At 43.2% G+C, this 22568-nt stretch overlaps 1 long non-coding RNA gene across 1 annotated transcript; it reads left to right on the plus strand.

The window, feature by feature from the left end:
- The first annotated feature begins 709 nt into the window (after positions 1-709).
- LOC123370280 lies at positions 710-18962 on the plus strand. Its single transcript, XR_006579351.1, has 4 exons — positions 710-755; positions 4650-4734; positions 17307-17475; positions 18014-18962. It is a non-coding gene; the product is annotated as an uncharacterized LOC123370280 (long non-coding RNA).
- The last annotated feature ends 3606 nt before the right edge of the window (positions 18963-22568 follow it).

Genomic DNA, 22568 nt, shown 5'->3' on the forward strand with positions numbered 1-22568 from the left:
AATAACTCAGTTCCATACATTGGCTTCCACTCCACTAAAAGGTATTGTAAGAAGCAGCTGGACTTTGCTGCTGCTGTGTCCTTCATTTGCATTATGACTATATCCAATGGTAAACGTGCCTGCTCCAATTTATCCAAAACCTGAAGTACCAAGCACCCACAAACATAAGCATAAGCAAATTTACAGAGCAAAAACATGCTCTCTTTCCTTGTAGCCATATTATTAAAAATCAAAGACAGATGTGCTTTTGAGCAGGGCAGGTAAATAGTCGTACATTACACCAGTACTAGGCTGTCTTTCCTTGCTGCCGGTTCACTCCCAGGTGAAATTGTGGGGGCTGATTACTCACTATAAAATTCTGACTTGTTCAATACCCCTGTTAACTCAGAGATAGTCTTTCACAATGGCCTTGCCATTGATTTCACTGGGCTTTGGGTCAGGCCTTGTATACCCATCATGGCACCTACATGTGCAGGACCCCTGTTGCTGCACATCCTGAGAGAGGAGCTCATGAGATTGGTAGGGCTGACCTTACCATGAGGCGAACTGAGGCGGCCGCCTCAGGTGCCAGACTGGGTGGTGGTGGTGTGGGGGGTGGAGGGGGGGCAGGGGGTGCCACTAGGACTCAGAGTGTAGAAAATTGTGTCTGCTGCTGATGCATATGAATTCTCTCTGCTCTAGATGCACAGAGATGGTGGAGTGCTGTGCTGGAGGAAGGAAGGCACAAGAGACATAACAGGCAGGCAGGAGAAAAGGTGAGAGGGAATAACAGAAAGCAGCAGGAGCTGCAGGGAGAGAGAGGAGGAGGAGCCTGGACTCATTAACACCAGCTTCTCAGGGAGCTTCCTGTTTCCTGCTGCTTCCCTGAACCCACTTGAGGAGAACAGGCAGTCAACTGAAGTAGTAGGAGCCAGTTAGGCCCTTAAGATGCTGATATCTTCCCTCACTCAGGCCCTGCTACCAGCCTGCTTATTTGTCCCCTTCAACTGAATGTTGAGAGCCACTATAGCTGGCACAGAATAGCAGTCATGAGTGAAAGAAGAAAATGCCCTTCTGGGGCAGCATTCAGAAAAAGAAAGAAAGCAAAGGAAGCTTTTCTATCTAAGCAGGAAGGAGCTCTCCTGAAATACATAGACACAAATGTTCACGGTGAGCCTTCTGGCCCCAGTGAGGATGTGAGTGGTGAGGAGATGCCTGATCTTCCAGTTAGTCAGAGTGCAGGTGACTGGGCAGCTACTGCAGCATCCATATCTCCATCTCAAATGGATGTAACCATGCACATTCCTGAGGAAAAGTGTAGATCAGAGAAGAATGTGGTGGACACACAAGAAACAGCTGCTGCTGAGTTTAGTTTGGTAAGTCTAGATGATCCAGGACTGTGGACCCACTTGAGCAGTAGCCTGAGGGACTTCCTTGTACTGCCTGGGCCACAGCAAGTGGAAAACTTCATGTTCCCCAAAGACAATGAAAACAGAAGTTTCCATCCAACACATTACTGGTGTGAAATCCCTAATGGTGACAAAGTGGAGAGCAGGGCCGGCTCCAGACCCCAGCGTGACAAGCACGCGCGTGGGGCGGCAGTTGTCCTCAGGGGCGGCAGATTGGGCCAGCGGACCTGCCGCAGTCACGCCTGCGGGAGGTCCACCGGAGCCCCGGGACGACCGGACCTGCCACAGGCATGACTGCAGAGGGGGCGCTCCTCCTGCGTCTCCAGTGGACCTGCCGCAGGCATGACTGAGGACGGTTCGCTGGTCGCGCGGCTCGGCTGGACCTCCCGGAGGCATGCCTGCGGCAGCTCAACCAGAGCCGCCGGATCAGCCAACTGTCCGCAGCTGCGGGAGGTCCAGCCGAGCCGCGCGACTAGCGGACCCTCACCAGTCAAGCCAGCGGGAGGTCCGCTGCTCCTGGGGCTCCGGGGCGTCTCCCGCGCATGACTGCTTGGGGCGGCTGAATATGTAGAGCCGGCCCTGGTGGAGAGGCCATGGCTTATGTACTCAAAAACCCAGAATGCTGCATACTGTTTTTGTTGCAAACTCTTCCAGTCTAATATTCCAGTCACATTGGGTTCTACAGGAACAAAGGACTGGAAAAATCTGGCTAGAAATCTGGCATGCCATGAGAAGGCAGCAAATCACCAGATCGCATTCCATAGGTGGAAAGAGCTTGAGATGAGACTAAGGTTAAAGGCCACCATAGATGATCAGCATCAAGGGAAGATTGCATCACAGTCTCTTTACTGGCAAAATGTTCTGAAAAGGCTCATTGCCATTGTGAGAATGCTTGCTACCTAGCACTGTGTGGCACTTCAGATCAGATGTATGTGCCAAACAATAGAAACTTCCTTAAAATTGTGGAGCTGATGGCAGAGTTTGATGCTGTACTCCAGGATCATCTAAGAAGAGTCACCACCCAAGAAATGTACACACACCACTACCTTGGAAAAACAATTCAAAATGAGATCATACAGTTACTGGCAACAAAATTCAAACAGAAGATTGTGGCAGATCTGAAGTCAGCAAGATATTACTTTGTTATTCTGGACTGCACATCTGACATCAGCCATATGGAACAAATGAGAGGAAAGAACAGAGGAGTGCAGACACGGATCCAAGAGTTAAACCCTCGAGCTTTTTTTGTCCCATGCAGTTCTCATTCATTGAACTTGGTGGTCAGTGATGCAGTATCAGCTTCTAGTGAGGCTGCTGAATTTTTTAATGTAATTCAAAGCATCTATGTGTTTTTCTCTGCATCAACTCATTGATGGAAAATTTTGAGGCAACATCTGGGAACATCCTCTCTGACACTGAAACTTCTGAGTGCCACATGATGGGAAAGTCAAGTGGAGGCGATAAAGCCCATCAAACACCAAATTGGGAAGATAGATGATGCCATAGTTGCCATTATGGAGGATAATGCTATGACAGGAAGTGTTCGTGGGAGAACAGTGGCAAAGGGAAATGGAATCACCAGAAACATATATAACTTCAAATTTCTGTGTGGCTTAGTGTTGTGACATCCTGTTTGAAATAAATGTTGTAAGCAAGAGACTCCAAGGTGTTGTCCTTGATATAACTGAAGCAATGGAACAACTGGACAAAGCAAAGTCATACCTACAGTCTTACCGGTTAGATGAGGGATTTCAAAACATTCTGAAGAGTGCACAGAAGTTGGCAGAGGAACTTCACACTGAAGATATTTTTCCCACTCATTCAAGAATACAAGAGTCACTGAAGAAGAAGATGACATTTTGATTATGAGGCATGGGATAATCCCATAAGAGACTCCAAACAACAATTCAAAGTTGAATTCTTTAATCAGGTGCTAGATTGTGCAATACATTCAGTTGAAGAACGTTTCATGCAGCTCAAGGAACACAGCAGTATATTTGGGATGTTGTATGATATTCCCAAACTCCTCACTATACCTGAAGAAGACCTACACCAGCAATGCAGGGCACTAGGGATAGTGTTGACACATGATGATATGCGTGATGTTGATGCGAGTGCTTTAGGTGATGAACTGATAGCCCTTTCAAGATACATTTCAGCATGATCAACTCCAAAGGATGTTCTGGAATATATGTGCACAAATAAGATGACCACCCTCTTTCCAAATGCTTTTGTTGCTCTGCGCATACGTCTAACACTTCCTGGAACAGTTGCCAGTGGAGAATGCAGCTTCTCCAAGCTGAAGTTAATAAAAACCCATCTACGTTCCACAATGACACAGGAGAGGCTGGTCAGCCTTGCAACAATCTCAAAAGTGCATGAGCTGGCCCAGACTATGGTCCTCCAGGAAGCAATTCAAATCTTTGCAACCAAGAAGGCACAGAAAGCACCACTTTCGTTATTCAAACAGATAAAAATGCCAATGTTTACTATGCAGACAAGAAAAGTTACACTTGCTGTTCAGGCATTTGAAAGTTAAGTGTTACTTAAATTTTTTGAACAAGGCATTTTAACTTGTTAGTTCTCCTTTATTGGGGTAGGTATCTGAGCAGCACCATGAGAGGAGTAGAACAAGAAGAAGGCAGAATTGAGACCTTTCAAAGTTTTGGCCCAAGCGAGGGGGCATGGAGGCATCATTTGAGCTCCCCGCCTCAGGTGCCAAAATTTTGGGGGCCGGCCCTGAGATTGGGCACAGAGTATTCTCAACTGACAGAAATTCTCTCATGCCTGGAATCCATCCAGCTCATTGCAAAAGCCTCTTTCTTCAGATCTTTCACCAATGACAAGCATTGTCATTTCTCTTGGAATCGGTCTCCTGACTGGTATCCTGCACTAACGGCTGTACCTGCCCCATTGAGTTTAGTGACTTCCACAGGGAGGAGTGTGGGCAGAGCTTGGCCCAGAATGTTTACAGTTACTTAAGCCAATATTTTGACATATATGTGCCTTAAATTGGTGTCCTAAGAAACCTGATTTCTAGAAGAGACCATTGTCATTCCCATTGACTTCAGTAGAAGCTGCAGGTGCTCAGCACCTCTGAAAATCAGGCCACTTATTTAAGTGTCTAAATATGGATTCAGGTACTTAACTGTCAGCCCCCAAGTTTGGCAGTTCTGGGCTAAATTTTTCTGAAATTGTCAAGAAAAAGAAAAAAAAATCAATGGCAGATTATGTAACATTCTTCTGTCTGTTTATATGCAGCATCCCGACCATTGCATGGCAGGTGTGAAAGAAGTCTTTAGAAGAAACTATATAATGAGTAAAGCATTCACAACCCAACAATACTGTAAGTATCTATAAGGGAGGAAGCTTCCTTCCACTCTTCAACACGGTTTACCACCAACTAATGTAAATAATAATCAGCATCACTTGCATACATTTCAATGAAAGAATATAAAATACAGCATGACAAGGAAATGTCATTGAAATTCAACCATGAAACCTTTAAGAGTCCAAGTAATAATCTCTTCCCTTGTGCAGCTCCTTTTTATTGTTCTGATCAGTCAAAATCTGCATTCCCCTTATCCCTGCACCTGTGTGAAATTAACAGTTGTCCCACCCCCTGTGCAAGAGAACTGACTTAATCATCTTGGTCTAGATCCACAAAGGGACTTAGGTGTTGAGAGGCTGAGCATTATGGTCCCTAACTTTTAGGTGCCTAGAAAATCAGTGGAACAACACTGCAGTCCACAAAGCCTGAGTTAGGTGCCTAGGCTCCCTATACAATGCATTGGTAGAGATAGGAGCGCTAGACTGCAATCCACAAAGCCAGCACACTAAGCAGTGAGCCAACTAAATTAGCAAATGGGAGATGATGACCAGAGTGGTGTGTACTACACCCCACCCTTTCTAACAGAGTTAGTTGCTCCTGTGCAACCTGGACTTAAACATAGATCTCTGTTTGTGATTCACAAACTGGGGGACTTCCCTTATAACCTTTATCCCAGTAGGTAGAGTACTCACCCAGCATGCTGGCGATCCTCTGGTTCAAGGGGCCACGGTTCTGCCACCTCTCAGGTGAGTGCCCTAACCACTAGGCTATAGACCCATTCTAACTCTTTCTTTGGTCCACCTAATATGTAATTTAATATTAAAGGAGAATAACTTCAGTAGAAGAGATTCAGGGAAACCAACATCAGAATAATCCATAGCCCCATGGTTAGGGCACTCTCCCAACATGTGGCAGGTCTAGGTTCAAATCCCTTCTTATCAGGGAAAGCTGGGGACTTGAACTGGGATGTCTCCCACATCCTGGATGAGAACCATAACCACTAAGCTAAAGGTTATAAGGGAGGTTATTCTCTTCCCCTCCCTGCATCAGCTATTTTGTGTGAACTTGCCCAAAGGGCTGGCCTGCCAATTTAGGCCCTCACACAATTTAGGCAGTTGCTGCCTGCCTCCTTCACTTTGTGAGTCACTCTAGGGCTCAGGCAGGAGATAGGGCTCAGCCTGGGCGACTATTGTGAGGCAGTGGTGCATTTGCCAAAGGCAAAAAATTAGGTACTAAGTGAGTTTAGGCACTTATAGAGTTAGGCAATGGCTGAGTGAGAGTTTTGTGGATTGCAGTGGTGTGTAAAAAACGGACTTAGACACCTGAGTACTTTCGTGGATCCCACCCTTGTACACATAGGGGAATTTAAGAAGGGATCATTGTAAAAACTCAAAGAATCTACAAGAGTCTGAACCACTGTGATAGGAAATCAGTCATTACATTATCATTGAGCAGTTGAATGGTTATTATAAAATATAAAATTAATTAGTCTCTATTTAGGATATTAAAATGTCAATCTGACTATTTTTGCAACTTTCCCAATAATATTTATAACATTGTCTGTATGTTCTAGGACTTGGAGGACAGACCACAGTAGGATTTTAATAACCCTGTGAAGAAATTCAATTTATATGCAAAATAGAGAGTTATTTAATACATATATGCAAGAATTTTCCAAAACGACCAAACTTTCCCTTCTTCTCCTTGGTGAAGGCTTCTCTGAGTAAAGTGAATTAGAGAGAGATGTAAGATTAGCTTCTCAACACTTTGAGCCCCACAGACCCATGTAATCCTAGAGATGGGTGTTTTGAAGGCAATCACTTACTCCTGATGAATGATTCATGCATATAAGGAGCTATTGTATGGAGTTCATTTGATAGAGCTGAGCTTTACTGTGGACACTAATTAGCAGTACAGATGGGCAGAATGGGTTCAGAAACTACTGATATTTCTGATTCTATACACACTAGTCCAGGTGTGTTCACAGCAGAGAAGTATAAGAGAGGGACTATGGCCTTCATGCTCTATATGATTCATTTTCTTATTTAGATAAAAATTACACTGTTTTTTTCCTACTGCTCTATCATATGGAAAACATGTCTAATCTGCTGTACTCTATAACTCCTAGGTCTCTTTTGGAATTATTGCTTCCTTAGTTTCTCCCTTTAATTGAATATTATGTTGTGGGGAGTTTTTTTAGTTGAATCAAAAGATACACTATGAATACCTGAAATGAGAGGAGAGAAATAATTTGATGAATTGTTTCAGCTCCCCAATTATGGGGTGCAGGAGAACTGTGACTCCAAATTTGAAGTGGATTCAGTTTTGCCACAATGAAGTCAGGATGATTCATTGTTTGAAAAGGGCCTATTTTTAGCTGGCCTAAATTACAGAGATTAGCATAAAATTCTTCTTAGTAATTCCCCAGTAGGTAGCAAATAGAAGACTCAGAAACAGATAAGATTTCTCCAGCATGGTTAATTTCCCAGTGAAACCTTCGGTGTATGCAGAAGGCAGTTCTGTAACCATACAAAAGCTTTTGTAGGCCATTGATCTTTTCTGCTGAATACAATGCAACACAACTTCATTTTGTATAACATCTTTCATACAAGCTGTATTCCAAACAAAGCCTTAGAGAGTTAAATAATAGCAGAAGAAAGAAATTAAGAGGTAAAAAACAAGTGGGAAGGGAATGTTTACGGCTGTAATTGGATGTGAGGCGAGTCAGTGAAGCTCAGAGACTCAAGAAAGCTCTTCCAACCACAAGAACTGCAGAGGAGAAGATTCTTGCATCGACAGCAATGAGATTTTCTGCAAGGACACAGGGGAGGCTAGTGCTGGATGAATAGTTTAAAAAATAGTGCAAAAGAAAGAACCCCAATATTAAATCAAAAAAGAAACAACCCCACACTATTTATTTATAATTTGTTTAACATAACAGAAGCTATTTAACAAACACATTAAATGGTCTGATTGCCATATGAGGTGGCCAGAGGTGGGGGAGATGGCCAATTACATTCAGTCACTGTGAATGATGGGGAGATGAGTAACTGTCTGGGACAAATGAGCATCCTTTTTTATGCATCACCCTAAATATTAAGCAAGACTTCAGATGCAAGAACGAATATGAAGAATGATGAGAGTGTCCGAGTGGATACTCATTACAATGCACTGTTAAACAGTACAGTCCATACATTACAGTTTAGTGCAGTGGCTCTCAAACTTTTGTACTGGTGATGCCTTTCATATAGCAAGACTCTGAGTGCGACCCCCGCCCCCCCCATAAATTAAAATGCTGGAGGCAAAGCGGGGTTTGAGGTGGAGGTTGACAGCTTGCAACCCCCCCATGTAATAACCTCATGATCGACCCCCAGTTTGAGAACCCCTGGTTTAGTGTATTCTCATATAGGTGACAGCATTTATTACCCTAGGAGAAAGGTGTCATTTGAGGTGATATCAAAATGGTGTTAACAGCATCATTATACTCCACTATCAGGGGAAGAAATTTATTGGGCTATATTGAGAAGTGGTATGTATATTGAGAAGTTAGACTTTTTTACACTCAGACATCCTTCGACCTACTTAGACTCACTCTATTAATGTGAAAAGTAGACTCAATTAGCATGAGGAGGTCTAATGTCACATTACATAACATCATACTTGAATGTCGCCCACTGCCTCTCCAACCAACTGTTAAATGGGAGGTAAATGATGGTCACAACAGTGATCCTTCACAGGTTTCTGTCCACTTTCTTTGCCTTTAAAAGGGCACAGTCAATCTGTGTTGGTTTGGTTTCTATAGTTATTATGTGTCTTTTACAGCCCTAACAGGTCCTATATGGCTTCTGCTTAAATGTAATACATTGATCGTGAAAATGCCAGAATAAAAGTTAAAGAAGCCAGCCAGAACTGTGGGGGAGAGTGAGTGTTTTAAAGAAAAGATTTTCTCCAGGTTTTCACTGGTGAAGGAACCAAGTGGTGGGTTGGGATGAATGTGAATGGGGAGAATATCTAGATAAAGATGGAATCAAACGCTCAGTCTCACCATCATCCTTCAGAGTTTTAATTTTGTCCAAATAAAAGCTGGGATAACAACTGTACAAGCAGATTTTTTCTAATGTATATATGTTGATTGAGCAGAATATGTCTTGCTTGTTTGAGAGAGGTGGTGGGGCTGTTGAACCTCAGATGAATAAGACCTGTCCCCAAGCACAATTGTGCTTGATGACAATCCTGTCAGAGAGGTTAAAGACTGAAAGGCTCATGGGCCCCAGAGGAGGTTTCTCCAATCTGACCTGATGAATGTTGACCGGGCAGTGTGTGAAAGTATGAGCTATTACCGGTGCTGTACCTTTTGGTGACTACATGAAGCATGGTAATAGCCAGGTTTATCAAAGGTTTTGTAAGCTCGTAATGCAAAGGAAACAGTTTATTAAAAAAAATTACAATAAAACCTTTTCTATTTCTTATTTATTGATAGGTGCAGGAGATGGCCATATGCCGGTGTTTTGGCCTTTTAAGTAGAAAAGGAAGCTCTGGCTTAAATATTGTGCAGGAGAGAGACCTGCCATTTGGAATTAAATGCTGAATTGTCCCTGTATCTAACACTTCACAAGTTACTGATGTTTGTCTTATATGGCCCCATCACTATAGTGAATGCTATTGATAGATGCACTAGCACGATTCAGTCAGAAACCGTTGTCACCATTTAAAAAGTCAACATTTATCAACTGTTATTGCACCATAGCATCTGTACTAGTACAATGTGAGCATGATCCTTGGAGGATTCAGATGTTAGCAGGGCCGGTGCAACCATTTAGGCGACCTAAGCGGTCGCCTAGGGCACTAGGATTTGGGGGGCGCCATTTTCTTTGGCAGCAACCGCGGCGGCCGGATCTTCGGCTGCCCCGGTCGCCGCCGGCATTTAGGCAGAGGGAGCTGGGGCAGGGGAGTGCGGGGAGGGCCGCCTGCAGCAAGTAAGGGGGGGGCGGCACGCAGGGGAACTCCCCGCCCCAGCTCACCCCTGCCCTGCCTCCTCCTGAAGCACGCCGTGGCTGCTTCACTTCTCCCGCCTCCCAGGCTTGCGGCACCTAAGCTGATTGGCACCGCAAGCCTGGGAGGCGGGAGAAGTGAAGCAGTGACAGTGTGCTCGGGGAGGAGGCAGAGCAGGGGTGAGCTGGGGCGAGGGTGGGTGCCTCAGGGCAGAGGGTGGGGGTGGGGAGCTGCTGCGGGGTGGTGCCTCAGGGCGGAGGGGGGGAGCTGCTGCAGGGGGGCGCCTCAGGGCGGGGGCTCGGGGACGGGGGAGGGCGCAAGGTGGAAGTTTCGCCTAGGGCACGAAACATCCTTGCACCGGCCCTGAGTGTTAGGTGCTTACTATTTCAGGCCCTACTTTTTCCAAAGTCAGAATCAGAGTTGTAAATGGGAAATCTTTGGAAGGTGCCAATTTGTAGAATTCAGAGTTACAAAATGAGCCAGAAAACAGCTATTACATGTGCATCAGATCCTGCGGATATGAAGAGTTTTAAAATCTGTGCACTAAAAACTTAAATCCTGTTCTCTGGGATAGGATTAGCCAGTGTGATTGGCTAGCTATTCTAATAGTATTGCTTTGGTGCCTATGGGCCAGTGTGCATGAGAATTCTGACTTTAGAGGGGGAAAACATTACACTGCAGTAAGAAAGCAATGGCTTAAAACAGTGGGTATCGGGCCTTTAGGTTACACTGAATAGCTGGGGTTTAATGAACAATAAGAAGTGTATGAAATACTGTAGGTAACTAGACATCCTGAGGGAATTCAGGAACTCAGCTGTGAATATGTACCCTGAGATTTTCTTACGTGACCTCTCAAGACACTAGCAAAAATCATTTGTTTAGCAGAGAAGAATTTGAACTAAAGGTTGCACAAAGATTACTAGAAACTTAGGGTATACATTTGTTGCTTAAAACAGACATAGTTTTGCCTTTTGGAGGAGTCCTCAGGAGAGGGTTTTAAATTATTTTAATACCAAACGATAGAATTCAGTGACTCCAATATTTCCAACTTATCAATATGAGTTATTGTATTTTGGAGTTGAATGATATGGATTTCTTAATATTTTAGAATCTTGAATTGTTTTTTTATAGCACTATATAGACTCTAACAGAATCAAGGCATTCTATACAGTTAAGGGGTTTGTTTCTTTTTTTTTTTTCCAAATGACATTCTATTTTTATGACTCCAAACTTTTAGTGGCTGCTGTTTTTCAGAAAATATTTCCAGCTGCTATGTTAAAAGCTGTCTGTTACAGGTACAGCAACAACAAAAAAGTCCTTGATCACGAAATTCTTAAAAAAAAAAAAAAAAAAAAGGCAGCCGGCTGGATACTATGCTAATCAGAACAGAGCTCATTCTCTGCAAAGGGGAAGGGGAAAAAAAAATATTTCTCAATGAACCGCTTTGAGGTTGAAGCTATTTGAATGATTTTTTTGAATGACGCAAGACTGAGCTCATGAGAGTTAGATGAAATCCAACTGAAGAGACTAAGATGTTGAGGGGGAACAAGAGTCCAGCTGGGATTCCTGCTATTCACAGACTCACAATAAAAATCTTGATAAAATATGATCCTTCTGAAGTCCAGGTTCTCCAGGGAAGATAAAGCAATTTAAATTGAGACAATGAATAAAAGAAACATTTCCTACTATTAAAGTTTGCTGCTGGTAATAACTGAAGCCTGGTAATAGAATTTGTTATGAGCTTTTATTTGATTATTTACATCATATATTTGAACTGTGAAACTACTTATTTCTTCTAGCTCAGCATCACTGCAATTCTTAAACTTATACCTTTTTAAACACTTAAAAAGTCATCAACCAGGAGCAAAGTCACAAAGACATTAAAGACCCAATCCAACGCCCACTGAAATCAATGGAAAAGCTTTTATTGACTTTAGTAGGCATAAGATCAGTTCCTAAGAGGGCGGATTAGGTATGGACTTCCATACTTTTATTTTTGCTTCAGATAAAGTAATCCTTTAATACTTTGAATATAAATTGCCAAAACTAAATTTAGCAGATACTGTAGGGTATTTATTTATCAACTATGCACTATACTGTGTGTACTTTACAGAGCTGAACTGATTGTTTATTCCAAACAGTGGCAAAATGATTTTAAACCTTTGATGGAGAATCAGATTAATAAATCCAGATGTCGGAACTACAAGGGCCATACTCACTTGTCATTGACTTGTCATTGAGTTGCATGTTAATACATAATTCAGACCAGAAATTATGGACTAAGGTAGGACAAATGGGGCAGAGGACCTATTGAAAAATCAGTATATAATCATGAGACTAAAGACTGTCTCATAATACATGCAACCAAAAGCAGAGAATTAAGATTACTAGGGCAACCATAAATCTGACATTTGACTTTCAAGTGCTTGGCTTTGGAACCTAATTTTTTTTTCTAATGTAGATTTTAAATGTAGTTTTCTAGGTTTTTAAAAAAATAAAAATGACAAAACCAAATTTTTATATATACTTGTAACATTCCCTACCATCGTGAGTCATCAGAATGGTTTAAACCTTCAGTATGACAGTATAGACTACTGTTTGAGCTACAGAACTAGCTTAATTGGCTGGTAGCTAGTGAAGATGCTCTTTTAGAATGGGATTGCTAGTGCCCTGTGCTTGGTCCAGGGGATGGTTAGGTGGAGCCCAACCTGACTTTCTCTCTCCACATCCTGCCACCCCCGGAAGGAGCTGCTGCCCCATGTGGTACTCCTAGAGGTGGAGTTGCTATGGCAATATTTTGAGGCAATGGGGTATGGGTTAAGAAGGATAGACTGGTCCAACTCATCTTCCTCCCACCCCACGCTACAGCTACACAAGCAGGTCCCAAGTGTTCCCAGTGCAGAGTGCGCTTTGGGGGTGGAATGGCCCTACCCTGAGAATGCTCATTTGTTTACTTGTTTTGGCAGGTACAATACAAGTCAGTGAAGAAAAATGGTGATCTTTTTTAAAAAAAGTAGTTTATACCTCAGCCAAAGCTGGGTAGAAGAATTTCATGGGGCAGGGAAGGGCACCTCTGCTGCGGGCTTTCCCCCTACCAAATTGCAGAGGCTTCTGCAAAAAATATTAAAAAAAAATAAAATAAAAAAGAAGCATTTCAGAAAAAGTTGCAAGAATCTTTGGTAATGGAAGGGTTAGGCAGCCTAAATATAGGGATGGTTACCAGCTCCTTCTAATGATTTTGTGCTTTGAAATGACCCTGGAAAGCTCTTAACTTGATGTGGTACTTCAGCCATGGACTCTACCTGGATGAAAAGATAGGGGTAACAATAGTAACACTGTTAAGTTACAAATAAGATATATATATATATATTACTGTTGGGAAAAGCTAAAGCTATGCATAGAAGCACCTCCAATGTGCATATGGAGAACATTTCAGTGGGTTTATGTTTCTATCTTACATAATACCTTGTATTCCCAAAGCAGATCCCAAAGCACTTTATCATCTTAAACAAGTGAACTACAAGCTATTAACAAGGATCACTTCATCTCTCACTGAAATACCCCCAGCTATGGGATGAACAGTGCAGAGCAACTGTGATAAATGAAGTGTGTGTGTGGGGGGGGGGGGTAGCTCCCTTTTATGGATCCAGCCAGGGAGTTAGCTATAAAATCCCTCTTAGTAGCTGTTCTCTACTTGTTTTAACTGTAAAAGGTTAAAAGTCTCACTGCAATGCATAGGTAAAAGGAAATGAGTGGGTACCTGGCCAAAAGAGCCAATGGGAAAGTAGAACTTTTAAAAATTGAAACAAGACTCCCCTTTTGTCTGTCTGTTGTTGTTCTCGGGGAGAAGCAGACGCAAAGAAACTATGCTGTAAGAAACTTGGTGCCAGGTATGAAAAATCATCGGTATCATACCTAGAAACTACTCATTTGAAATCCCAGATATATAAGTAGATCAGGAAATGTCTAGGAAGACGCGATTAGGTTTATCTCTTTTTATTTCTTTCTGGCTCATGGACTCCTCTGTGCTAACCCCAAATGCTTTTGTTTTGCTTGTAACCTTTAAGTTTGACCTCAAGAACATTATTCTTGATGCTTAATCCTTCTGTTTTTTTTTAAATCTATCAATAGCCTGAATTTCCAGATGTATTTTCTTTCTTTTTGTTTTTAATAAAATTTACCATTTTTAAAGAACAGGATTGGATTTTTGTGTCCTAAGAGGTTTGTGCACATGGTGTTTAATTATCTGGTAGCAACAACTGGTTTCCGTTGTTTTCTTTCTCAGCTCTTCCCCGGAGGGGCGGGAGGGGAAGGAAGGGGGCGATGAAAGGGCTTGAGGGTACCCCACAGGAAGGAATTTCCAAGTGTACCTTCTGGGTTCTCAAAGGAGTTTTGCACTTGGGTGGTGACAGCATCTACCCATCCAAGGTCAGAGAAAAGCTGTAACCTTGGGAGTTTAATACAAGCTTGGAGTGGCCAGTATTAATTTTTAGAATCCTTGTGGGCCCCCATTTTCTGCACTCAAAGTGCCAGAGTGGGGAATCAGCCTTGACAGCAACACTGCAACACCAGTTTAGGGTAAGAAGTGAGGAATGTTGGTGCCTCTTTTTGATGTAGGGCTGAGATTCCTTGAAAGGATTCCATGCATCCTGTTTGTGAGCATCTCTGTTCCAGGACTGATGTATATGTGTAAAATATGTGTATTAATCTCAGCCCAACACCAATGTCCTGTTCCCAGACAACAACTCTGCCCTGAGAATTGAGTCTACCCAGGGACCAAGGCCGAGGGCATGCGTAGCTTACTTTCCAAGAACCACTGCCTCTGCCCGGAATAGTCAATAGGCAGACTGTGGGCCAAATCTGGACCACCAGATGTTTCTGAACAGACCACACAATCTTTTTAATTATTTATTATTACCATTATTGTTATTGTGGTCTGAAAAATGTTTCTCTGGAGTCTGGACCTCGTCTATACCTGGACCAAGAAATTTGGACCTTGAACAAAAATAATTGACTACCCACACCAAACCTTACAGGACAAAAGCAGGTCTTCCCAGAACTGAAGCTTTCCTTGCACACAAAGAAAAATAAATTCAAAGAATGTGCAACAGTACCACCTGATGACACCTACCACACTTTAATCAACCGAGTTAGAATTTGGTAACCTGAATTTAACCTTTTAATGACCACAAATGGTCACAGATTCCATTGTATATCTCATCCTAAGAACAGCAACTTCATCAGCACAGTGCCCTTTAGTGCCATGCTGAAGCACTGGATCAGTGCAGGCTGAGAGGTAAGAGTGCTCTTCCTGTTGGTATGCGTACTTCCACCTTTTCATGTTCTCTGTATGTATACATATCTCCTGTCTGTGTGTTCCAGTCTATGCATCCGAAGAAGTGAGCTGTAGCCCACGAAAGCTCATGCTGAAATAAATTTGTTAGTCTCTAAGGTGCCACAAGTACTCCTGTTCTTTTTGCGGATACAGACTAACACGGCTGCTACTTTGGTACTTGTTGAATCAGTGTCACATCCTGTACTACCCTGTGTTTTACTTGTTGATCTCCAATCCACCTAGTGTTAACTAACGTAATTACAGCACAAGCTATAGTACTATTCCTGCAGGCCGTGTTTATAATGTAGTCATGTTTGTATTCTGAACAAGTAATCAATGATTACTACAGAGTATGTATTTTATTAAGGTAACAGTGTCTACAGTCCTTTTATTGGTAGTTTATGAAGAACTGGCACCTTTAGCGATAGAATAACAATTGTTAGAACCGTATGAATTAAGGACAGATTGTAATAATTAATTTAGATAGAAAGACTAATCAATAAAGTGCCAATTACTGTAACATCTAAGCATTGAAAAGAAGCTACTCTATTAGTTGCATATTATTAACTGAATGGTATTTCTGAATTATCATGTAAGTATGCAACTAATTTTGTTAATACTAAGTGCCTTTAGACTGGTTCATGTTCTTGGTTTTTCTTACAAAACTACTGCAGATGATTGTGTGTGTGTGTGTGTGTGTGTGTGTGTGTATAAAAATAGATTATCAGCAAATAATAAAGTTTTTGTCTAAATCCATTACCAAACTGTAATAGTGATAACTATCCATTTAAATACACACACACACAGTTATCATTATCACAGTTTGTTAATGGATTTAGACAATTAGAAACCTGTGGCTGGTCTGTGCCAGTTGACTTGGGCACACAGGGCTCGGGATAAGGGTCTGTTTAATTGTGGGATAGATATTCAGGTTCAGACTGCAGCCTGAGTCCTGGGACCCTCCCACCTTGCAGGGTCCTAGAGCCTGGGCTGCAACCTGAGCCTGAACGTCTACCCCACAATTAAACAGCCTCTTAGCCTGATTCAGCTGGCGTGGGCCAGGCATAGGTTTTCAATTGCAATGTCAGGAGTCTACCCTCACTTGAAACTGGGCGGTTTCAAAGTGAGGACCCGCATGTCTTCCCCCCACCCCAAAATCCTAGGGTAGGTCTCCCCTTCGGCTGCCACCACCCGGTCAATTCCGTGGGCCGGGACACCCCTGTTTCCCCCCTTGGGAACACAGATCAATTCACAGAGGAGGAACCTCCCCCCCTCTTCCCTCTCTCCAGCTTGCTCTGAAGACAGAGATGCCTGGATTCAAACGCCTTGAATCTCTACACACAGGGAAGCAGCCCACTTCCCCCTCCCCTTCCCCTGAATTTCCCCAAGGGAAGGAATTAACCAAGTCCAAAGAAAAGAAAAGAATTTATTAAAGAATAAAAAGAAAATACAGAATCTCTATGAGCCCAAGCTGGACACTCATAGGGTATAACCTTATCAATCTCTGGAGAGAATCCCCTCACCCCCTTTTCTCAGTAAAAGCAATATCAGCAAACAGGAATAAAGCATTTCCTTTAGCAAACACACAATTGCCAATATAAAAATCAAATCATAAGACTAATTCGCCTTTCTAATTAATACTCACTATTAATTAGTAGAAACTACTCCAGGAGAACTTGGAGACATGACTGTACTCTGTTAGATCCAAAAACAGTTCTCACACAGACAAAGGCTTCCCTCCACAGAGATTTGAAAAAATCTTATCTCTGATTGGTCCTCTGGTCAGGTGGTCACCAGGTACTACATGTTAACCCTTTACAGGTAAAACAGACTTTAACCCTTAACTATCTGTTTATGACAAGACATGCCCATGTGGTTGGCCTGCATTAGTTTAGCAGGAAGTGATTGGATGGCTTGAGGAGCCAGGGGTTAGCTGCTCTACACAGAATCATCCCTTGCCAAATGCATGGCAGTTCCAAACCTAATTCTCCTTTTTTGCCACTAATTCTAAAATGGCCTTGAGAAAACCTCTGGTCCAAGAACCAAATCCTGAATGATGCTGAGCACCTGCTGCTCTCAAATGACTTCCAGGTTTTGCCTGAGTAAATACTGAATAAAAACTGCATAAAGACTTCAGAATTTGGCCCATTGCTTTCTGCACTTAACACCAACTGTAGTTTAGTCTCTTCTTATATTAGACTGAGTTGTTTCAATGGGGCAGGGAGGCAAACAATCATTCTTTCACCTTTTATATACCCAGAAATGGACTAAACGCAGGGAGTTTTATTGAAATCCCCACTTATGGGGAATGACTGTTGTGATGGAGTAACATGGAGGACCGAAGTTTGCAGCAATTTGTCTCCTCAGCAATCCCTCCAAACTCAGTGGTATCAACTGCTGCTGAACTTGACACTTATCTGGAAGGAGAGGTAAGTGGAAAAATTCTTAACAGGTAATTTTTGTTTGTGAATTGTCCCTGAACAGATGGCATAATTCTTAAATTTATTCTGTTATTTGAAAGACTGAATTTCTTCAGTGAATAATTCCTGGTGTGCAGAACATTCATAGTTGTGCATATTCACAATTTGCCCTGTGTTTGATTAATTGCAATATTGGATGACATATGTGAGTAACCAGAAAAACTTGAGTTTAATGTATTATGGTGGAATAGTCAATTAGCAGTCCATGTTGTGTACTTGAGGTATCCAGTCAGGGACAGAAGTGATACTGTGATGCTGTAGAAAAAAATAGATGACTATGTTTCCACTACTGCATCACCAGTGATGGAACACCACTGTTGCACAATTGAGATAGATTTTATACAAAATGTGCCTTTTAAGGTATCACTGAAAAAGTTAAAATCCGCTAAGTATGATTATCCTATTTGAATGTGTGTATCACCATTGTGTATGAAGTTATGAAATTTTACCGTGTGTTCATTACTAAACACGTTGTGTTCCTGGATAGGACCCACAAGACAGATTTACATCAAGACTAGCTGGCCATGTGGTGATGGGGCATTAAGGAGAATCAACTCTTTCAGAGGACACCTCAGAGAGCGTATGGACAGTGGAGGCCCAGTAACTCATCAGGGCATGTAGAACATGTGATCCCTGGGTCCATGTTTGAGACAGTAACTTTCCATGCACATGGACAGGTGGATATAAATTGTAGACTGTGATATCATCTCCTTTCTTCATTCCTGCTCCACATCTCTGGACTTCTAACAAAGGGAACTTTGAACAATGGACAGAGGACTTTTTTGGATGTACCTACCAGAGAAATTTCTTCTAAACTGGCAGATTTAAGATCACTATTATCCTGATCTACAGACTCTGAAATCAACTGTAACATATATGATTCACTTTAATGGTTTAGTAACTCTCTTCTCTTCCTTTTTTATTAATACATTTTTAGTTAGTTTACTAAAGGATTGGCTGCAGCGTGGAATTTGATGAGATCCTGAAGTACATATTGACTTGGGGTGAATCGGTTCTTTGGTACTTGAAGAACCTAATATATGTGATTTCTGGTTTTAATAATCATTTATCACAGAAGTCTGGTTTGTCTGGATGGTGCATGAGGAGCTAGAGGCCTTGAAGGGGGCTGTCTGTGGCTTCATAATAACGAGTATTGTATTTTGGAAGCACACATTTGTTACTGGTTTGGTGAAATCTTATAATAGAGTATACCACCTCTCTGGGGTATATGCCCTGTATTCTGGCAGGCTGACCTGAGATGGGCATGTTAAGCTGTTTCCCATACCACGCAGCGTGATAGATACCATCTGACTTAAGCAGCTAGCCAACAAAGCACACATTTGGAATTGTATATTCCATTGCAGTATTCCCTATACGCTTGTTTGGTTACTTATATAGTCACATGGTATTTTTTCTGCTTCCTGAAAGGATGACTTAGGTAACTAACCATCACAGTGTGACTTATGACTTTTAAAATCAAATAAACCATTCAGAAATTAATTTTCAATTAATATTTCAACATTCAAATGAAAAATATTTATTTTTTGTGAGTATTCATGCTAGTAAAGATTGAGCACTCCAATATTTATGGAAAACAAATTCCAAAGGTCCACAAAATGCAGGCAAAATTAAATTCACTTTGTGAATTTAGCATATATTCATGGACTTTTTTCCCAGCTCTGATCTAGTTGTAACTCAATTATATCTCCACTTGCCTGTCTCAATTCCTCATCTCTGGGATAGGTCTCAAATATACAGCATGCAGAAGTGTTCTCCTGTTTCTGATGCATGGGATATCCATTCTTTTGTCTTCTAGAAATACCATTCTCCTGGTCACTGGAGTCAGCAGTAAAAAGTTCATGGCGACCACAAATACATTTTTTCTCCTCTCCCTTTGGCCAGTTTTCCACAGTGCTACCTAGACAAGAATATCAGATTTCTTTTTCTCTATCATGAAAAGAAAATATTTTCCATCAGTCTTCATGCATAAATGGGTTTTTAAGGCCTTTATTTACTACTACTGGGGCACTTGACTGCAGAACAGCATTGCATATTTGAAAGCCATTAAACTCTTTATTAGACACAGTATATGAGCTTCTTTCCACATGTACTCTCAGGGCAAATCTGTTTTAAGTTTTTCTGCCTACTCACATTCTGGCTTTTCAGATCCCCATTCCTTCAAGCCAGAAACTAACTTACGACTTGTAGCTGCAAATGTCTTGTCTACAAATACATACACCAAATCTCAGATGGGCCAAAAACTGCATACACACTGTGCTGCTATTTTTTCCCCTACTCCTTAGTAAGCCAAAAATCAGTTTACCATTTTTAATAAGGTTGCATTCCATTTCATACCCAATCCCTCACAACATAGCTTTTTTATTCAAGTTTGTTTCTGTGTATCCACTATTATTATTTATCTGTGTAACCCCTTTGGGGTCTAGAGAGCATGGCCCCTTTAAATCTTTTTCCCAAGGGGGAGGGGGAGAGTAAGAAAAAGGAGGGAAACTCCAGGGGGCAGGGCTGGAGCTGGAGGGAGAGAGAGGAGAAGCAGCATGGCTGGCCCTGGAGAAGGAAGCAGAGAGAGCCTGCCTGAGGCCTGAGGAGGACAGGCCCGATTGGGGACAGCCCAGGACAGGAGCCAGAAGAAGTCCTGTGCCAGGGGGAATCGCCCAAGAAGGACAGGCCGGAGCTGGACCCAGTATCACGGCTGCCCGGAGCTGCATGGGGCTGTAAGTACTGGGGCTTGTGACTCTGCACTGGGAATAAGGAGGGAGGCTGTTAGATAGTTAAGTGGGGAGGGGTCGCTCTGTGTGGCTTTGCAGAGAGCGGCAGAAGAGGCACCGGAGGGGTTTGCTGGGGAGAGTTCACTGGCGCCGAAGACGACCAGGAGCACCCAAGACTCACCACCGGACTGGAACTTTGCTCAGGCCTCCTGAACTCTGTGTGCAGACACATTGCTCAGTGTCTGTCCTGTCAGACTGTGCTACCACTGGGTCCGTGGGGCCTTGTTTTGAATGCAGCCCTGTTTTACTGCTCCCCCTATATTTCTCCTTGTTGTTTTTCTCCTCCCAGCCCTCTGTAAATAAATATCTCCCTTTGTTATGTCCATTGTACTTTTCCTGTGGGTGTGTGTGTTCACTCTGGGGGGTTTGGAACAGGTGCCCCTGGGGTGGAAGGGATTTCATCCTGCTGCATTCCTGCGCGCGCTGTCTCTTGGCCAGAGCTGCCTGCAGAGCAGACTCCATCTTGGCCACGAGGGCGCTAAAGTTACACTTGGTGGCCCGTACGGGGACTTTGCAGCACACACACACACATACCCACACCCCTACGTTGCGCACCCTGGGTTTTTTCTTCACAGAGAAAAGAAACTCCTGAGTGACTTTCATCTCAGTAAAAAAAAAAAAAATGGAGAGAGGATTATTAGAAGACCTGTGCAGAGGGGCACGAATCCCAGTAACCAAAGCTGTGCTGGTGGCGGGGTTCACAGAAGAGATGGAACCAAATGAAATTGAGGAAAGCCTAGATGCAGCTGAAATACTGGGGAGGGTAAAGGTCCACACCCGTATTTACAACCGCAAAGTGAAGGGCATGGTAGCACTATGTACTCACTCCAAGGAAGCAGATCTTGACAAAGTGCCCAAAGAGGTGAAAGTAGAAGGTATCCCCTGGACAATTCTCGGGGCAGAGCAGTCCCCTCCTAGTGTGCCTGAGTCACTTGAGGTGGATTCTTTAGCACAGAAATTGCAAGCTCTGATGGTAGATGAGAAGCGGACAAGAGAAGAATTAATTTTAGCATTAGGAGGGGATCCAACACCTGCAGCACCCAGCCTGGTGGGATGGGCCAAAGAGCTGGGAAATGCTCTCAAAGATGCATTGAAGCCGGTACATGAAAATTCTCCATACAAGCGGTTACGTTCATTCTCGGGGGTGTCACCTGTACCATCAGGGGAGGATGATTATGAAACCTGGAGGGATTTTACGGTGCCACTTGTCCAAGAGTGGGAATGCTCTGATGCTGAGAAGCGGAAACGGGTGCTTGAGAGTCTGAGGGGACCTGCCATGCGAATTATCCGAGCCCTGAAAGACTCACAACCAGCCGCCACAGTGCAAGACTATTTAACCGCTCTTGAGAGTGTCTACGGTGCTACTGATAGCAGTGAAGACCTGTATTATCGTTTCCGCCATACCTATCAGGAGCCCCACGAACGATTGTCTGATTTCATCAGGAGACTAGAGGATTTGCTACAGCAGGTAGTGCGGAAGGAGGGCATCCCCACCAAGCGCATTGATTTCGCTAGATTGGACCAAATCCTCCGGGGCACCCGACAAGATGGGTTGATGTTGTGGAAACTGCAGCTGAGGGAGCGGGCCCAAGACCCACCCCCATTCCACAAGCTCATTCGAGAGATACGTGAGGAGGAGGAGCGATTGTTGCAAGCGGATGCAGTGTTGCAGCCGAAGACGGCAGGGAGTCACACCACCACAGTGCTTGGAGAGATGGAAGATGCCCCATCAGTGGCAGCAGCACTGAGAGATTTGACCCGAGAAGTGGCTATGATGAAAGCTCAGGGACATACTGTGCCATCCTCAAGAGAGGAGAGTAGCAGGAGGGGTGATAGCCAGCGTGAAGGTTTCTGTTATAACTGTGGAAGAGATGGTCACTATGCCTTCGACTGTCAAAACAAGACAGATCATGCAAGGGTATCTCAGAGATTGCAGCAGACCATTAGGAGGCTTCAGGGAAACACCCACAGGGCTTGGGGAAGGAGCAACCCAAGACAAGGCTCCCCAGGAAAAACCACAAACAGAGGCTACCCACGTGGGCTGATAGGCCCCCAGGCTATAGTACCTGTTCGCATAGAAGGACGATTGTGTGAGGCATTGCTGGACAGTGGATCACAGGTCACCATACTTTATGAATCTTACTACCGAGAACACCTGCAGCATTTGCCCCTGCGTCCCCTGTCTGGCCTGACAGTCTGGGGAATTGGCTGTGACTCCTGCCCCTATCGGGGATATATCCTGTTGAATGTTCAGTT

This window comes from Mauremys mutica, chromosome 4 (genome assembly GCF_020497125.1).
Source record: "Mauremys mutica isolate MM-2020 ecotype Southern chromosome 4, ASM2049712v1, whole genome shotgun sequence".
Lineage (NCBI taxonomy): Eukaryota > Metazoa > Chordata > Testudines > Geoemydidae > Mauremys > Mauremys mutica.